This window comes from Mobula birostris, chromosome 11 (genome assembly GCF_030028105.1).
Source record: "Mobula birostris isolate sMobBir1 chromosome 11, sMobBir1.hap1, whole genome shotgun sequence".
NCBI classification, from domain to species: Eukaryota; Metazoa; Chordata; class Chondrichthyes; order Myliobatiformes; family Myliobatidae; genus Mobula; species Mobula birostris.
In genome coordinates, this window is record NC_092380.1 from 67,787,942 (window position 1) to 67,803,091 (window position 15,150).

Here is a 15,150-nt window from a genome sequence, read left to right on the forward strand (position 1 = left end):
AATCTTCAGATCATCCCCAAACTTGGCAATAAAGCCATCTATATCATTATCTAACAACACACGCAAAAAATGCTGGTGAACGCAGCAGGCCAGGCAGTTATCGACCCGAAACATGGACTGTACCTCTTCCTATAGATGCTGCCTGGCCTGCTGCATTCACCAGCATTTTTTATGTGCGTTGCTTGAATTTCCAGAATCTGCTGATTTTGTCATGTTTGCGTATACTGTATCATCATCTAAATCATTTATAAAAAGAAGTGGTCCCAACACTGACCCCTGCAGAACACCACTAGTCACTGGCAGCCAACTAGACAAAGAACTTTTTATTCCTACTCGCTGCCTTCTTCCAATCAGCCAATGCTCTAACCATGTAAGTAACTTCCCTGTAACTTGGTAGAGTCAAGAGGTACCTGTGTGACACCTTGTCAAAGGCCTTCTGAAAGTCGAAAATATACAACATTCACTGCATCCCCTTTATCTATCCCACTTGTAATCTCCTCAATGAATTCCAACAGGTTTGTCAGGCAGGATTTTCCCTTAAGAAAACCATACTGACTTTGCCCTATCTTGTCCTGTGTAAGCAAGTACTCCATCACCATGTCCTAACAATTGACTCTTAACATCTTCCCAACCACTGAGGTCAGGCTAACTGGACTATAATCTCCTTTCTGCTGCCTACCTCCTTTCTTAGAGTGGAGTGACATTTGCAATTTTCCAGTCCTTTGGCACCATGCCAGAGTCCAATGATTTTTGAAAGATCAATTTCTAATGCTGCCATAATCTCTAATGTTACCTCTTTCAGAACCCTAGGGTGCAGTTCATCTGGCCTGGGTGACTTATGTACTTTTAAGTCTTTTAGCTTTTTGAGTACCTTCTCCCCTGTAACAGTAACTGCACCCATTTATCTTCCTTCACACACTACAACATCAGGCACACTGCTAGTGTCTTCCACAGTGAAGACTGATGCAAAATACTCATTTAGTTCATCAGCCATCTTCTCTTTCCCCTTTATTATTTCTCCTGCTTCATTTTCTAGCGGACCTATATCCACTCCCGCTTCTCTTTTATTTTTAACATACTTGAAAAAACTTTTACTATGCACTTTGATATTATTTGCTAGCTTGCTTTCATATTTTATCTTTTCCCTTCTTATTGTTCTTTTGTTTACTGTCTATAGGTTTTTAAAAGCTTCCCAATCATCTATCTTCCCACTAATTTTTGCTTTGTTTTATGCGCTGTCTTTTGCTTTTACAATAGTTTGACTTCCCTCGCCAGCCATAGTTGTACTATCTTATCATTTGAGTATTTCTTCATTTTTGGAATACATATGTCCTGCACCTTCCCCATTTTCCCCAGAAACACACACCATTGTTGCTCTGCTGACATCCCTGCCAGCAGCTCCTTCCAATTTACTTTGGCCAACTCCTCTGTCATACCACTGTAATTTCCTTTACTCCACTGAAATACTGCTACATCAGACTTTACTTTCTCCCTATCAAATTTCAGGTTGAACTCAATCATATTGTGATCACTGGTTCCTAAGGGTTCTTTTACATTAAGCTCTCTATTCATCTTCGGTTCATTACATAACACCCAATCCAACTGATAGCTGATCCCCTAGCAGGCTCAACAACATACTGCCCTAAAAAGCCATCTCTTAGGCATTCATCGAACTCACCGTCTTGAGCTCTATTACTAACCTGATTTTCCCAATCGACTTGCATATTAAAATCTCCCATGACTGTCATTTCATTGCCCTTTTGACACACCTTTTTTATTTTCTGTTGTAATCTGTGGTCCACCTCCCAGCCACTCCCAGCCAGTATATAACTGCCATCAGGGTCCTTTTACCCTTGCAGTTTCTTAACTCAACCCACAAGGATTCAACATCTTCCGATCCTATGTCACATCTTTCTACTGATTTGATGGCATTCTTTACCAATAAGCAGCAGGAGTTCAGAATAGTCTTGAGGCTCAGCGACAGAGAGAAGCTGTGACCTTTGTTTCCATAGACAAAGCAGTTCAGGCATACTTGTGACCATGTAACTGAGGTCACACGAGGTCAGAAATGTTAATGAGGTGAAAGAATGTACTTGGCATGTTGATGGATTAAATAGCAGTTTCAGGGGAACAAGCATAAGAACTTTGATCTATCAGGCCAATCAGACTGAAAATTATGCTAGCGTTGATTTTGGGCTTGCACTATTGCTCATTGCATTGTGTAGACAGCTAACCAGGCAAAAGGAGCTAATGTAAGTGAAAATGGCACCAAAGGTCAGAGTAAAGTTTTCCATTCTCAGAAGTGTGTGTAACATCACTCCCCTTCAGGTTATTCCAGTGTTCAGCACTTCTTTTTCTCAAAATTATGAATTGGAATTTCTCTGCTGGGATCGTTGCCTTAAAATTAGAAGTAGAATTTCTTTAGAAGAGAAATTAGGAAGCAATTCTTGCCATAGAAACAATAGGAAAATAGAGATGGGTGTGCTTGTGTGGCAAAGTCATGATTTTAGTGGACTAACAATCCATTGGCCTTGGTCAATGTATAGGGTCAGTTTACAACCATGACAACTGGGCACTAAAATTCAAAGTATGTAATTTTATTATCAAAGTACATATATGTCAACATATACAACGCAGAGATTCATTTTCTTACAGGCGTACACAGTAAATCCAAGAAACACAAAAGAATCAATGAATGACTGCACCCAAAATTCAGCCACATGATTAAAACTGGAATAAAAAATGGACATCAGTAATTGCACATTTTTTCCCTTATATTTTTTCCCTTATATACACCAAACATCTTGCAATATGGTTGATCCTTAACTGCCCCATAAAATGGCCTAGCATGGAATTTTGTTCAAGAAGATTTATTGTTCAATAAATCCTGTCTTTGCCAGTGGTAACACAGCTCATGAATGTATTAAAAATACTCAAAATGTTTTAATCTCACTATGACACAACTGAGTGCCAAGGAAAGGAAAGCAAAGTAAATCAGCAATTTTATGCTCAGAGACCTTCCGTTTAAAAGCATAAATTCCCTTGTGTAAAATTAAAAGCCTGACTACCACAGAGACCCAATTATTAATTTCCATGGTTGCTCTCCCTTTTCAACTCATTTTAGTTGTTTGAAGTTGTATTGCCGATGAACTTAAAAAGGTTAATGATGCGCAGCTTTCCATTCCAACCCCACCATGGCAATAATCCTCCCTCTTGTCTTGAGATAAATGATAAATGGTTTCAAATGTTGTATACTTATTAACTGACATTAATGCACTATTCTTCACAGCAGGCATTGGCAGGTGTAACAGTGCTCAGCTGGTATTCAAACAAACTCACGTTGAGACTGTGCTCAACCATGAGAATATTGATTGATTTTCCTTCCATAGTGCAGAAATTGTACTAAGGACAATTTTTTTCAGTTACAAAGAAAACATTGGCTGTTTATTTCCATAGATGCTGCCTGACCTGCTGAGTTCCTCCAGAATTTTGCATATGTTGCTTTGGATTTCCAGCATCTGCAGACTATCTCATATCTTTGCAGTAATATAACACCCTCTGAGCATATCCCAAAATGGTCTACAATCAATAATCATTTTTTGAAGTGTATTTACTCTGGTAAATGTTGGAAACAATGCTGCCATTTTGCACACAGCAAGCTTCCAGCAATAGCTATTTAAGAACGATTGATGATGCTGGATAAGCAATAAAGATGGTAGTGTGGCAATTAGAGTGATGCTACTACAGTCTGGGATTTTGGGGTTTGGAGTTTAATTCAGATGTCATCTGTGAGGAATCTGTATGTCCTCCCTGCGGAATGCCTAGGTTTTCTCCAGATCCTTGGGTTTCCTCCTTAGTCCAAAGACGTGCTGGTTACTAGGTTATTTGGTCATTGTAAATTGTCCCATACTAGGCTACAGTTAAATTGGGGGCCACAGGGTGAAGCAGCTTGAAGGGCTGGAAGGGCCAATTCCATGCTGTATTTGTAAATTAATTAATCAATTAAAATGATTTTTTTTTAAAAGTTCTCAAACCTTCTTCAAAACATCTAATATCACATCTGAAAGACTAGACTGTGAATGAACCTGGGACTTTCTGACTGAGGGACCAGATTTTCATTTAACCCAGATATCCAGTTCCCGGTACCGCGTGCAATCAGCTGGCTTGGTAGAGACCAAACTTAATTTATAATCTTCATGGTCTCTCCCATATAATTGTTCGCTGTAGAAATTGATATGATGTTAAAAACGTACAACCAGCCAGAGAAGGTGACTGGCTGGGAGATTAAAATCTTTAATGACCTCTGGGTCAAAGTCAGTGTGCATATTAATTTCAGTTGTTCAGGTAATGGCAGTTAGAGGACAGCAGGATACTGTGAAATTGGGGGAGAATTAAACACAGGAGTTTTTAATGCAATCCAGTGACATTGTGAGTGCAACAGTGCCATAATTTTGCAGGAGAGGCGACAAAATGGAGGTTTCAGTGCAGACAAAATAATTAAACAGTGTAGGAATGCGGAATTGAACATGGAGTCCAGTTGGAGGGCAGAGTGAAGGGACAACAGTTCAAACAGAAACAACTTTTAGACTCTCATCCTAATTACCAAAGTGATGAGTTGAGTCAGGATGACAGGCACTATTCAGATCAGGGAACACCCACAACACCAATTAAGAAGCTCTAAATATCTGAGAAAGCAGGTTAATAATCTAGACCTATAATTAATATTAATAGCTGAAATACATATTAGCAATAAAACAGTGCAACTTATTTACCTGTAAATGAGTCAATTGTGCAAGTGACTTAACATCATAATTATTTGTGCAGTATAAACACCTGTGTTAGTTTTTTAATTGTTCAGCAAAAAGTTGGCTCCTATTCTGACTCTCCAGGTAGTATCTGGAGTTTATTTAAAGCAACGACACACCAATGCTACAATAGCTGCACACATATCACTTCCTAATACAGTACTTTTATGTTTATGCATGTTTGTTTCCCAATCAATATGAAGCAGTGCTAATATTTGTAGTTTCTCACGCTCATGAATGGCTTGATCTATAACTGGCCATCTGGGGTGCATTTTCACTGCTTTTCCAAATGTAGCTCCTTTTCACTTTCCACCTACTTCTTCACTGCCCTTCCCTATTATGCTGAATCCTTTATCTTCTTTTCATAGTTTCTTCAAAAAATTCTTTGGTTTTGCCTTTATAATTCCTCCTTTATCTTCTATCCTTCATCTCTATAACCCCTCCGAGTTCTGAGCTGTGAGTTCTTCCAAATGAGAAACACTACAGATTTTCAAGACTTGATACCTGCTTAATTATTGAGGCATATACTGGATTGGATTATAAAAGAAAATAGCAATAGAGTATTTGGTTAATTGAAATAACAGCTGATAGACAATGTGTCCGTGGCATTTAAATAACAGCTGTGCTGGTTTCCAACGTAACCTGCTTGACTGCTTTAAGTCCCTCCCACCTGTAGAGCTGGTATCTAGTGCGAGTTTGGCCTCTTCTTGTTAACACTCCTCTGCCGCATGCAGCCCACTGAACAGAGACAGCCTGCAAGCAAGCAGGTGGTATGCTGGTATAGGTTGTTCGAGCAATAAGTGAATCTGAAACTGGAGAGGCAGAGTGACGCAGATAAAATCGGTCGCATTGGTATTGCAAGACTGAATCTACAGGAGCAAAGTTCAACTGACAGGGTGGTGGGAGGAAATAAAGCATTGATTCTTCACCTCCAGGTAAAAGTAGAAGCAGGTTTAATGGCTGAAAAGTTTGAGTGAAAGTGCTTCTCGTGGCTTGTTTATTGGTAAGTCAATTGACAGTTTTTCTGCTTTATATCAATTATTATACGTAATTTTAAATGGCTGGCTAAGTAAGATGGCATACTAAGTTCTGAACTGCCTGCGTTTCTAATCATGCTGTCAAAAGAATCCATGTAATTAATTCCAAGACTGATTCTGTAGGATAGGGGCTCATTAAAATGTCTTTTCATCATAGAGTGAGAATTATTTCTTTGGAGGGTTTTCTAATCAGTTACTTAGATATGGATGTTCACTGTTCAGCTGTGAATACTGACAGCGATAATATACCTGCGTTGACCTTCATTGTGTTGTCTGAAGGGGGCACATGTGTTTACATGTTACGAAGCATGATTTGAATGTGGCTAGGAATAAATGATGTCTGATGATTTTTATTAGTGTGAGTGTGCTACTTAGTAAAATGTGTTTATAGTAAAGGGAACTGTTGCTCAGGCCACCCAGTACTCTGAGAGTTCATTGGATAAAAGACAGAAGGGGGTTGTTTGATGTGCAAGGGTGGTAATATTGCCAGAGCAGAGGAAGGAGACACTGTTTTAAAAAAAACTCTTTGTAGTTCTATAATTTCACCATCAAGTTACCCATTGTGATTAGGCCATTTTAAATCCTCTTGCATTATAAATTAGACATAATACCCCCTTCCCCATGGCATTTAAGATGATCTGTCTATTTCAATTATATCATGTATCCAGAGAGTTTGTACAAATTTGAAACTAGGTCCAATTTGAAATTAGGTTAAACTGTCTTTTGGAATTGGAATTCATTATGTCTGGAAATCAGAGTATATACGTATATATTTTAATGCTCTGTAATTATTTCCAAATTAGAACACAATTGTAATGCATTCATACGTTGAACTATACTTGCCTGGAAACCCTGTTCACAAAATATGTGTGCCAGTAGAATGATATCATTTCCCATGTAACATCCCTTCAGAGCAATGCCTGTAAAATATGGCCATTGTTCAGAAATGCCCCTGCTATTGGCACTCTCAAAGCTCCCATCTTGTAGGAGTGCTGCTTCCTGAGCAAGTGCCAAGCCCTCTTCTGGAAACCTTATTCAGATACAGTTCCTTACTTAGCTCCTCTTCTTTGTGAACCATCTGCCCACCAGTTCTTTCCCCCCCCCCCACCACCACCACGTCTTCATGATTACAGACACCAAAATTCCACCCACCAGCCAAGCCCAACATTTATCACCAACTTTGGAACCGAGGCCTTTTCCACATCCAGCCTTCACATCACAGATCTCGGTCTTGATCCAATCCCTGAACACGTCCCCTCTCATCTGTATTGCCCCTGCTGCCTCTTCCTACCACCTTTGTACCCAGCCCCCGTCGTGAACTTAACATGATGCTATCTTTCATGAACTACTCATTGCTGTGTAGCACAAAGAAATGTATGTAATGGCCAGTCAGTTGTACCTGATGTCTTAGGCCTTGGGCTTAGTTGAACTTTGCCCATGATGATAGCATGCCTCATGATAAATGCTTAAGGACACCTCTGCAACTCCAGTGAACTTCAACACCAGCAATATCACAAGGAATTTTAGTTGTAGGTTCATGTAACGATTTCTTTAATGTGGTAATCTTAGAATTATTAACCTTTAGACCTAACTTCACTACTAATTCACCAGATCATAAATCCCATTTATATTTGAGGTTTGCCTGTGTTAACAAAAATACTTTTGAAAATTGTCCTATATTGTAGTACTGAGGCATCAAAGGAACAGAAAGTACCGAAAATACTCAGTATTTTAGGTCAATGGATTTTTCCCTCTTCGCAGATACTGCCTGCAGAGTACTTCCAGCTTTGTGTCTTTTGTTTCAGGTTTTCAGTATGTATAGTACATTTCTTTGTCCTTTCCTATAGTATCGTGCGCTGTTATCTTAAAATGTTTATATCTTTGAGGTGAACCAAAGGCAGAAAAGGTAGTTTCTTCACACCAGTAGTATTTATGCTCTGCCCCACCTTAGATCTCGTCATGTATATTTCTGAATGCCAGTCATATATTTTTATTAGTAATACCAAAGAGTATGTTCTGGCTATGAGAATACTTCACTGTATAAACAGTATGAATTTCACAGCTTTAACTAAGCTATATTTGCAATTTTTTACTTTCAGAAATATCCCTTCATCTCAATGATATATCAGTGTTCCATTGAATTATAATTACTTTTACCTCCATGGAGAGAATAAAATGTGATGAATATAAATGGGTGCTGGATGACTGCTGCAGGCTCGGTGGGCTGGAGGGGCTGTTTTCATGCTGGATGACTTTGGCTCTTTCACTTTTCCCTCCTTATTGATTGAAGATTTCCTAAGACTGGTAATGAACTGGTGCTGATTAGCATTGAAGCTTGTTCATGGAAACTAGTCAGGAGAGGAATGTTAGTGTTTTGTGCAAAGGGCGAAAAATAAAAATAGTTATTAATTTGTCTCATCACATTAAAACTTGAACGAATCTTCTAGTTGTCAGGGATCATGGGAAAAGCAGAGAGCCATCTTTTCTGGACAGCCAGCAAGCATTCCAGTTGGAGAAAATAAGATGGGAATCAGAAGTCATTAGGCATAGAAACAGGCCCTTCAGCCCACTGAATCCATGATAACCACCAAACATCCATGAAGCTAATCCTCCAACAATCCCTTTTATTCTACACACATTCCCATCAATGTCTACTGGATTCTATCACTCACCTACAGTACCTACTTGGGACAACTTACAGCAGCCAATTAACTTAGTGACCTGCACGTGTTTAGGATATGAAGGAACATAGAGGAAACCCATGCAGTCACAGGGAGAATATAAAAGCTCCACGCAGAGAGCACTGGAAATCAGGATTGAACCCAGATGGCTGGAGCTGTGAGAAAGTGGTTTTATGAACAACTGTGCCATTCTGATGTTCTGAATGCCCTTAAATCAATCTCAAGTACCCCCAGGAAGCCACTGATATCATAGGGTGTTGCTATAAGCATTCAGACTTGGGTCTCAAAATCCACCAATACAATTTTTTTGGCATTAAAATGCTGTTCTGGAAGACATCAACATTGTGTGAAAGTCTCATACAGATGGAGAGCTTCACATATAAGGTTCATAAAAGAGAATTGTCTGTTTTCCTTCTAATATTGAACTGAGATTGATGCTAATATTGAAAATGGATGGAAGGGTGTGTTGTGATAGTGACATTGTGATTCTGCAATGGGATTGGATGAAAATCTGTCAAATGTTGAATAATGTGGTAAAGTACAAGGTCATGCACTTTGGTAAGAGTAATCAAAAGGCAGATGATTGCCTAAAGGGGAGAAATTATAAATGAATAAAGTATAGGTGTACCTAGGTGTTCTAGTACATGAATTGTAAAAAGTTGTCAGTAGTTAGTTGAGAAGGCAAATGGCACTTTGGCTTTTTATTACAAGGGAGATGATGTTAAAAGTGGGTAGGTTTTGTTACAATTGTACAGTGTGTTGGTGAGGCTACGTCTTGAGTTCTGCACATAATTTTGGTCCCCTTATTAAAAAATGATATACTTGCACTGGAGGAGTTCTAATGGTGATTCACCAGGCTACTTCCTGGGATGAGAAGGTTGTCCTATGCAGAAGGGCTAAATAGTGTAGGTCTGTAGTACTCCTTGAGTTTAGAAGAATGAGGGGTGATCTTATCCAAGTTTACAGGATACTAATGGGGCTTGATAGAGTAAATATTTTTTCTAGTATGGGAATCTCAGGAATTAGTTACAAGATAATGGACTAGTCATTTAAAATTGAAGTGTGTAGATATTTCTTCATTAAGAGAGTAATGAACCTCTGGAATTCTCTCTCCTAGAGGTGATGGTGGTTAGATCATTAGTAATATTTATAGTGGAGATTAATATCTGAGGAGTAGAGGAGGAGCAGAGGCCAACATAGATCAGCCATGATCATATTGAATGGTGGGGCTGACTTGTGGAACTTGGTGTTCTACGCCTGCTTCTACTTTCTTATGTTCATCTTGGTTTCTGTGCTGTTTCATTGTTAGGTTGTAGATTCTCACAGTTCTCTTGCAACTGACACATTATGTACAATCTTTGCAGGCAGCTCTTAAAATACATACCATACTCTTTTAGTTACTGTAGAAAATTGGACAGGTGCTGCAGAGATGAGAGGAGGTGGGAGTGTGATACTGTAGGCTACAGAGAGCTGACTAGGCTAGGGCACAACAGTGGTCACAGAGACCCTCCAAGTCTACAGCTAATCCTGGCAGGACATCACCTGTAAGGAAACAAAATGAGTCTCTGAGTACCTGGGCTTTCAGGAAGCCTGTAGTGCAGGCAACTGCATGTGTCTATTCTGCCTGCTTCTATAAACTGAATGAACATTTAATGGAATTTCCAGTCCTTGTCTCCTGTAGGAATCTGTGGCATGAATGAGATCAGTAGTTCTCTGCAGTCCAGGAAACTAAGTGTGATTGTAACCTTAGCCTCCATACACAATGTAGCCAAGGTCAGAGATCTCAGCAAGAACAAAGTATCCAATTTGAACATTGGCCTTTCAAGGGAAGCAGGGAGATAGCAAAACACATTTCTTCTTTCAGTAGTTAAGGATTGGCATTGTTCGGAGGGAGATTGCAGACAAATTTTGCATTTGCAGCACAGACATTTGAGTGTTGTTTCATACAAAACAGATCTGCTGCAGAGAAGGGAAATACAACTGAAAAATGAGAAAACAAATTTCCTAATGTGTATTAAGACACCTAGAAATGTGCATAAAATTGCTCCATGTGCTAACCTGATATTCACCAGTTCAGCACTATCTTATTTTTGGAATTCAGTGGGAAAAAATGTAGCCTTGGACCATTCCTTGACTGATGCACCAGGAACATAAAAAATGGTCTCATGCTAATGTCATGAAAATGAGCCAGTGTTATTGGTGAAAGATTGCAGTTCATTCTCAACTTTATATTGGTTAAAAATCAAGTAGAAATGATTCCCTGGAACAAATAGAATTACCTGGACAGGATGACAAAAGGCGTCATACCATAGGCTGAGCCCAAAATCAGACATAGACTATGTATGGATTGGAGAAAGCTTGTGGAAGAGTTCTGAGCTGCTGTTTGTCAACCATGAATATGGCAGAAGACCCCAGAATTTTATATGTTAAAAAAAAATTCATTTAAAGAGATGCTTTTTTAAAAATTTTGTCCATTGTTGATCTTGCATCATTTGAAAATCTATCTGTTAATTAAAACCAGACAGTTGACAGCCGTAATCCTATTAGCAAATGCCGACAGTACAAATGAGCTTTCTCTTATCTTTGTATCACTTCCAGTGGATATAGAGTGGGAAAAAACATTGGGCATGAAATTGAGCTGCACATTGTTTCTTGTTTGGACACAGTTGTATTAATTTATTGTACAATACTCACCATTACCATGTCGTGATGGGTTATGGTAAGTGCACATGCCAGAAGCATTCAATGGAGGGCAGATCATTTTATACTTTTATTTAGAGATACAGCATAATAACAGGTCCTTCTGGCCCAATGAGGTCACACTGTCCAATTACACCATGTGGCCAATTAACCTACTAACTACTTAGAATGTGGAAGGAAATCAGAGCACCCAGAGGAAAGCCACATGGTCATGGGGGAGGCATACAAACTCCTTATAGAGAGCAGTGGAATTGAACACAGATTGTTGGCACTGTGATAGTATTACATTGACTGCTTTGCTACCAAGCAGACGATAATTACGCAATTACGGCATCTTAAATTGTGTAACTCTAACTTAATCCCACCTTTGGAACAATAGACTTTTAGAATGGAGCTAACTGAATGTGTCTGGCTTACACAGAGGCTTCAGGATTTAATCGAGGGAAGCCACATCCTCGCTTTTCTGCAAGAAAGGATCATCACTAGCTTGAGGGTTCATTCTTCTCTGCTTCAGGAAATTCTTCAGGGAATAAGACAAGAGTCTGCACAGCAATTTAAATCTCACCCTTTTGGAGAGGCATAGTAAACATATACTTTATACATGTTCATACTCAAGCATTTTTAGTATGTGTAACAATTTAGAGGGGAGAGGTCATGCCTTGAATTATCCTTTCTTTACCCTGTTCTTGCCCTGGGTTGCATCTTTTGCTAGACCTTGTACCAGTTAAGATAATTTGTGTTAATTTGATAGTTTATATTAATTGCAGAAGGAAGTGAATGCTGTTCAAACCTGACAAAGACACCATGGCAACAATTCCATTAGCGGTGTAGCAATATAGGAAGGATGAGGAGTTAGCCTGGAGACCAAAGGAAGCTGCCAAAGACTGGGAGAAGGCATTGAATTGGGCTCTGAAGAAAGTATATGGGCAAAGATTCTTTTTCTGCTTGACTCACTGAGCGCTTACAAAAGATTGCTTGTTGTCCTAAATAGTAATAGTTGTCTCACAGTGAAATTCACTTCTAAGTAGATTCTAAGAGGTAAAACTGCAGCTGTAATGCTGGACATGTGTAACAGTTACTATTGTGTGTAATGGTATGTAACACTGTATTGTTATTAGCTGTAACAGTATTAGTGGCTGTTAATTTCTGCAACCTTGTCATTTTTTTTTACAGCACAGGCACATTGAAACACTTCACAGTCCACACCATACAACTGTCATCAGGAGGTCACAAACTACTCCCCACTGCAGTAAGGTAGAATTCCCCTCCTTCCCACTTGGCCCAGAGCAGCAAGGTGATGTGGAATCTGCAGGTAGCTTAATGGTGCAATGTGCCATTGATTGCACTCATGATGTGCTGATAGTGCCATGTCCATTTCCCTAACCCAGCTTTAAGCTGCGACCACCACTAGAGTATCATCATGAGCTGCTTAAAAATCAAGCAAAGGTAGCAATGTTCTGATATTTTGTGAGTCTGCTGTGCCTCTTTGAGCCAGTCATTCAAATGGCCACTGAAACGATAAAGCCACCCTCTCAATGCCTGCCTGAAAGTGAAGCAAGACAGGCCCCTCAAGTCTTTCTTACCAATTAATAAGATCATAGTGATTTTAACCCCATTCTGTCCTTTGTTGATAACAGATCCACAATGCAGCAAGTGAAAAGCCCAGGTTTCCATTTCAATGGGGCTTTGCCCAGAGCTCTGTAAAAATGGATAAGGATGGAGATTGAGACACATGCATTGTAAACCATTCACAATGAACTGTCCACTCACAGTGAAGTTATAACCAGCAGCTAGATGAAATGGTCAACTAGAAGAGCTTCCTCTGAATGTTACTTTTATTAAATGCCTCAAACAGTTATTGATCCAGTAGGACCAAATGCTCACAGGTAAAGTACAGACGGTTGGAGGGAATGGGGCCGAAGCTGTGTCCTACTGATTTTTGGTTTAGGTTAATCTCATCTCTTGAATTTGCTGCAGGTGGAATAATGCATTTCCAATTCACAGCTATTAGGGAGGAGGGTAATGAAAGGGGATATAAAGGTGTTAGTTAGGATCATTTATTATGGTCAGTCTAATTTCACAGAACAGAATAACAGGAGAATGAAAAAAATATTTTTTCTTTCTAATTTATTACTACTATCCAAACCTCACTGGATACTCCTTTTGCTCATGTGTATTTGGCGAGAAAGATGCAGTGTTTATTGCAGGATATCAAATGGCTGATACTTATTTTTGCATTTCCAGTTGATAATATAGGAAGTCATTTGTCCCAATGAGTCTATACTGGCTCTTGGAGCAATACTATTCCCCTCCCCCTATAAAATACCCACCCTCACATCAACATTAACAGCAACTTCTCTTGATTCTCTGACCTCCCGACTTTTCAAGGAGAAATTTACAGTAGCCAGCTAACCTATTGACAAGCACACCTTTGGGACGTGCAAGGAAGCTGGAGTGCTGGGGAAATCTATGCCATCACCGAGAAAATAAGCAAATTCCAGGCCTGCACCTGGTATTCTGATACATTACTGATGAAGGAAGAGATAATATATTGTTGAGTGGACATGGTTACAGCATTTCACCATCTCTTCTTCCTCCACTCAAACAGTCCACTCCATGAATATTCATCAAAATATTTAATAGTATCAAAATGTGCTTAATTTATAAATAGAAAATGTTTGTGAAAGGGAATATTTTAAACTTCAACATAGGAGTCTCAATATCCATCCTTATACATTTCTGCAGAGCTTTGGGCATAGTCTCATTGAAATAGAAACCCTGTGCTTTTCACTTGCTACATTTGCTCATCCATTGGAGTCAGATAATTAGAGAAAAAAAAAGTTGCATTAATGTTGCCTCTTTCAAGACCTCATGCTTATCCAATACACCATGTAGTTTATGTAGTGAGGTCATTGCTGTAGTGTTAATAAGAACAAAGCAGTCTAGTTGCTCAAAGCACTGGCATAGAAATGCCAAAAGATAATTACTACATAAAATGTTTCTAATGATTTGGGGACTTGTGGAAGGATAGGCTCAGAAATCTACTTGTATCAATTATACTACAAAAGAACTTAGAATAATTATCAATCAGGTTACACATATAGCCACAATTAAGCATCAACACAATGAACACAATATTCTCATTAGAGTATGTCTTTAAATTAAGATATCTGGACTATGCAAAGTGGTTGAGCTTTTTTTTTTGTAAAAATGATATACTGATATCTGCAGTTTATTATAGAAAAATTGTCAAAAAAAAACATTTTCTCTCGGTAACGATGTGGGCTACATTTCTCAAAAGGATTTTGATATCTCAGAATTGATGAAGGGTCTTGGCCTGAAATGTTGACTGCTTCCTTCCCTTCATCTATGCTGCCTGAGGTCCTCCAGTACTTTGTGTGTGTTGTGCAAGATTTCCAACAAAATCTCTTTTGACTCTGTGGTGAGGTTCTTTCTTCAGGTTCCGGATATTTTTCTCTATTATGTTTCAATGGCTAGATTTATGGACACAACCACAAAATAGTATGACATGAATAATCTGTGCTTTAATTGAATTAACAACTGAAAGATCACTCTATCTAGTACAAAAGCAATTAAACATAATCTCTTTCTTAACATTTCAGGAGAAAACTTTACAGGAATTGAGTATTGTGGGCCTTGTCTTCCTGATAGTGTTGAGGGAGAAAGTGCTTTAATTCTTATATATGCCTAAAGTAAACTTCAGATGTTGATTTCCCAATTTTAAAAAGCACAATAAATGGCATAATAACAACATCTAGCTCTTGTTCCATATTTTCATGACACAGATAACTTATTTAATGAATCACTCGCCATATTCTGAAGAGAATGTATTTTATTGCATTGATGCATTCTTTCTGAATCAGGGATAAATGTTAAACAACTGCCACCATCCAGACCATCCTCTCG

General features: G+C 38.8%; 1 protein-coding gene across 3 annotated transcripts in view; it reads left to right on the forward strand.

The window, feature by feature from the left end:
- The first annotated feature begins 5,489 nt into the window (after positions 1 to 5,489).
- Positions 5,490 to 15,150, forward strand: part of eps8l2 (EPS8 signaling adaptor L2) — a 203,880-nt gene continuing 194,219 nt past the window's right edge. For 2 of the 3 annotated variants that reach the window (XM_072272429.1, XM_072272432.1), the window contains exon 1: positions 5,491 to 5,808. The gene's annotated coding sequence lies outside the window, so the exon portion shown is untranslated. Of the gene's footprint in view, positions 5,809 to 15,150 lie in introns of all 3 variants that reach the window. The other variant, XM_072272430.1, reaches the window with a different exon arrangement.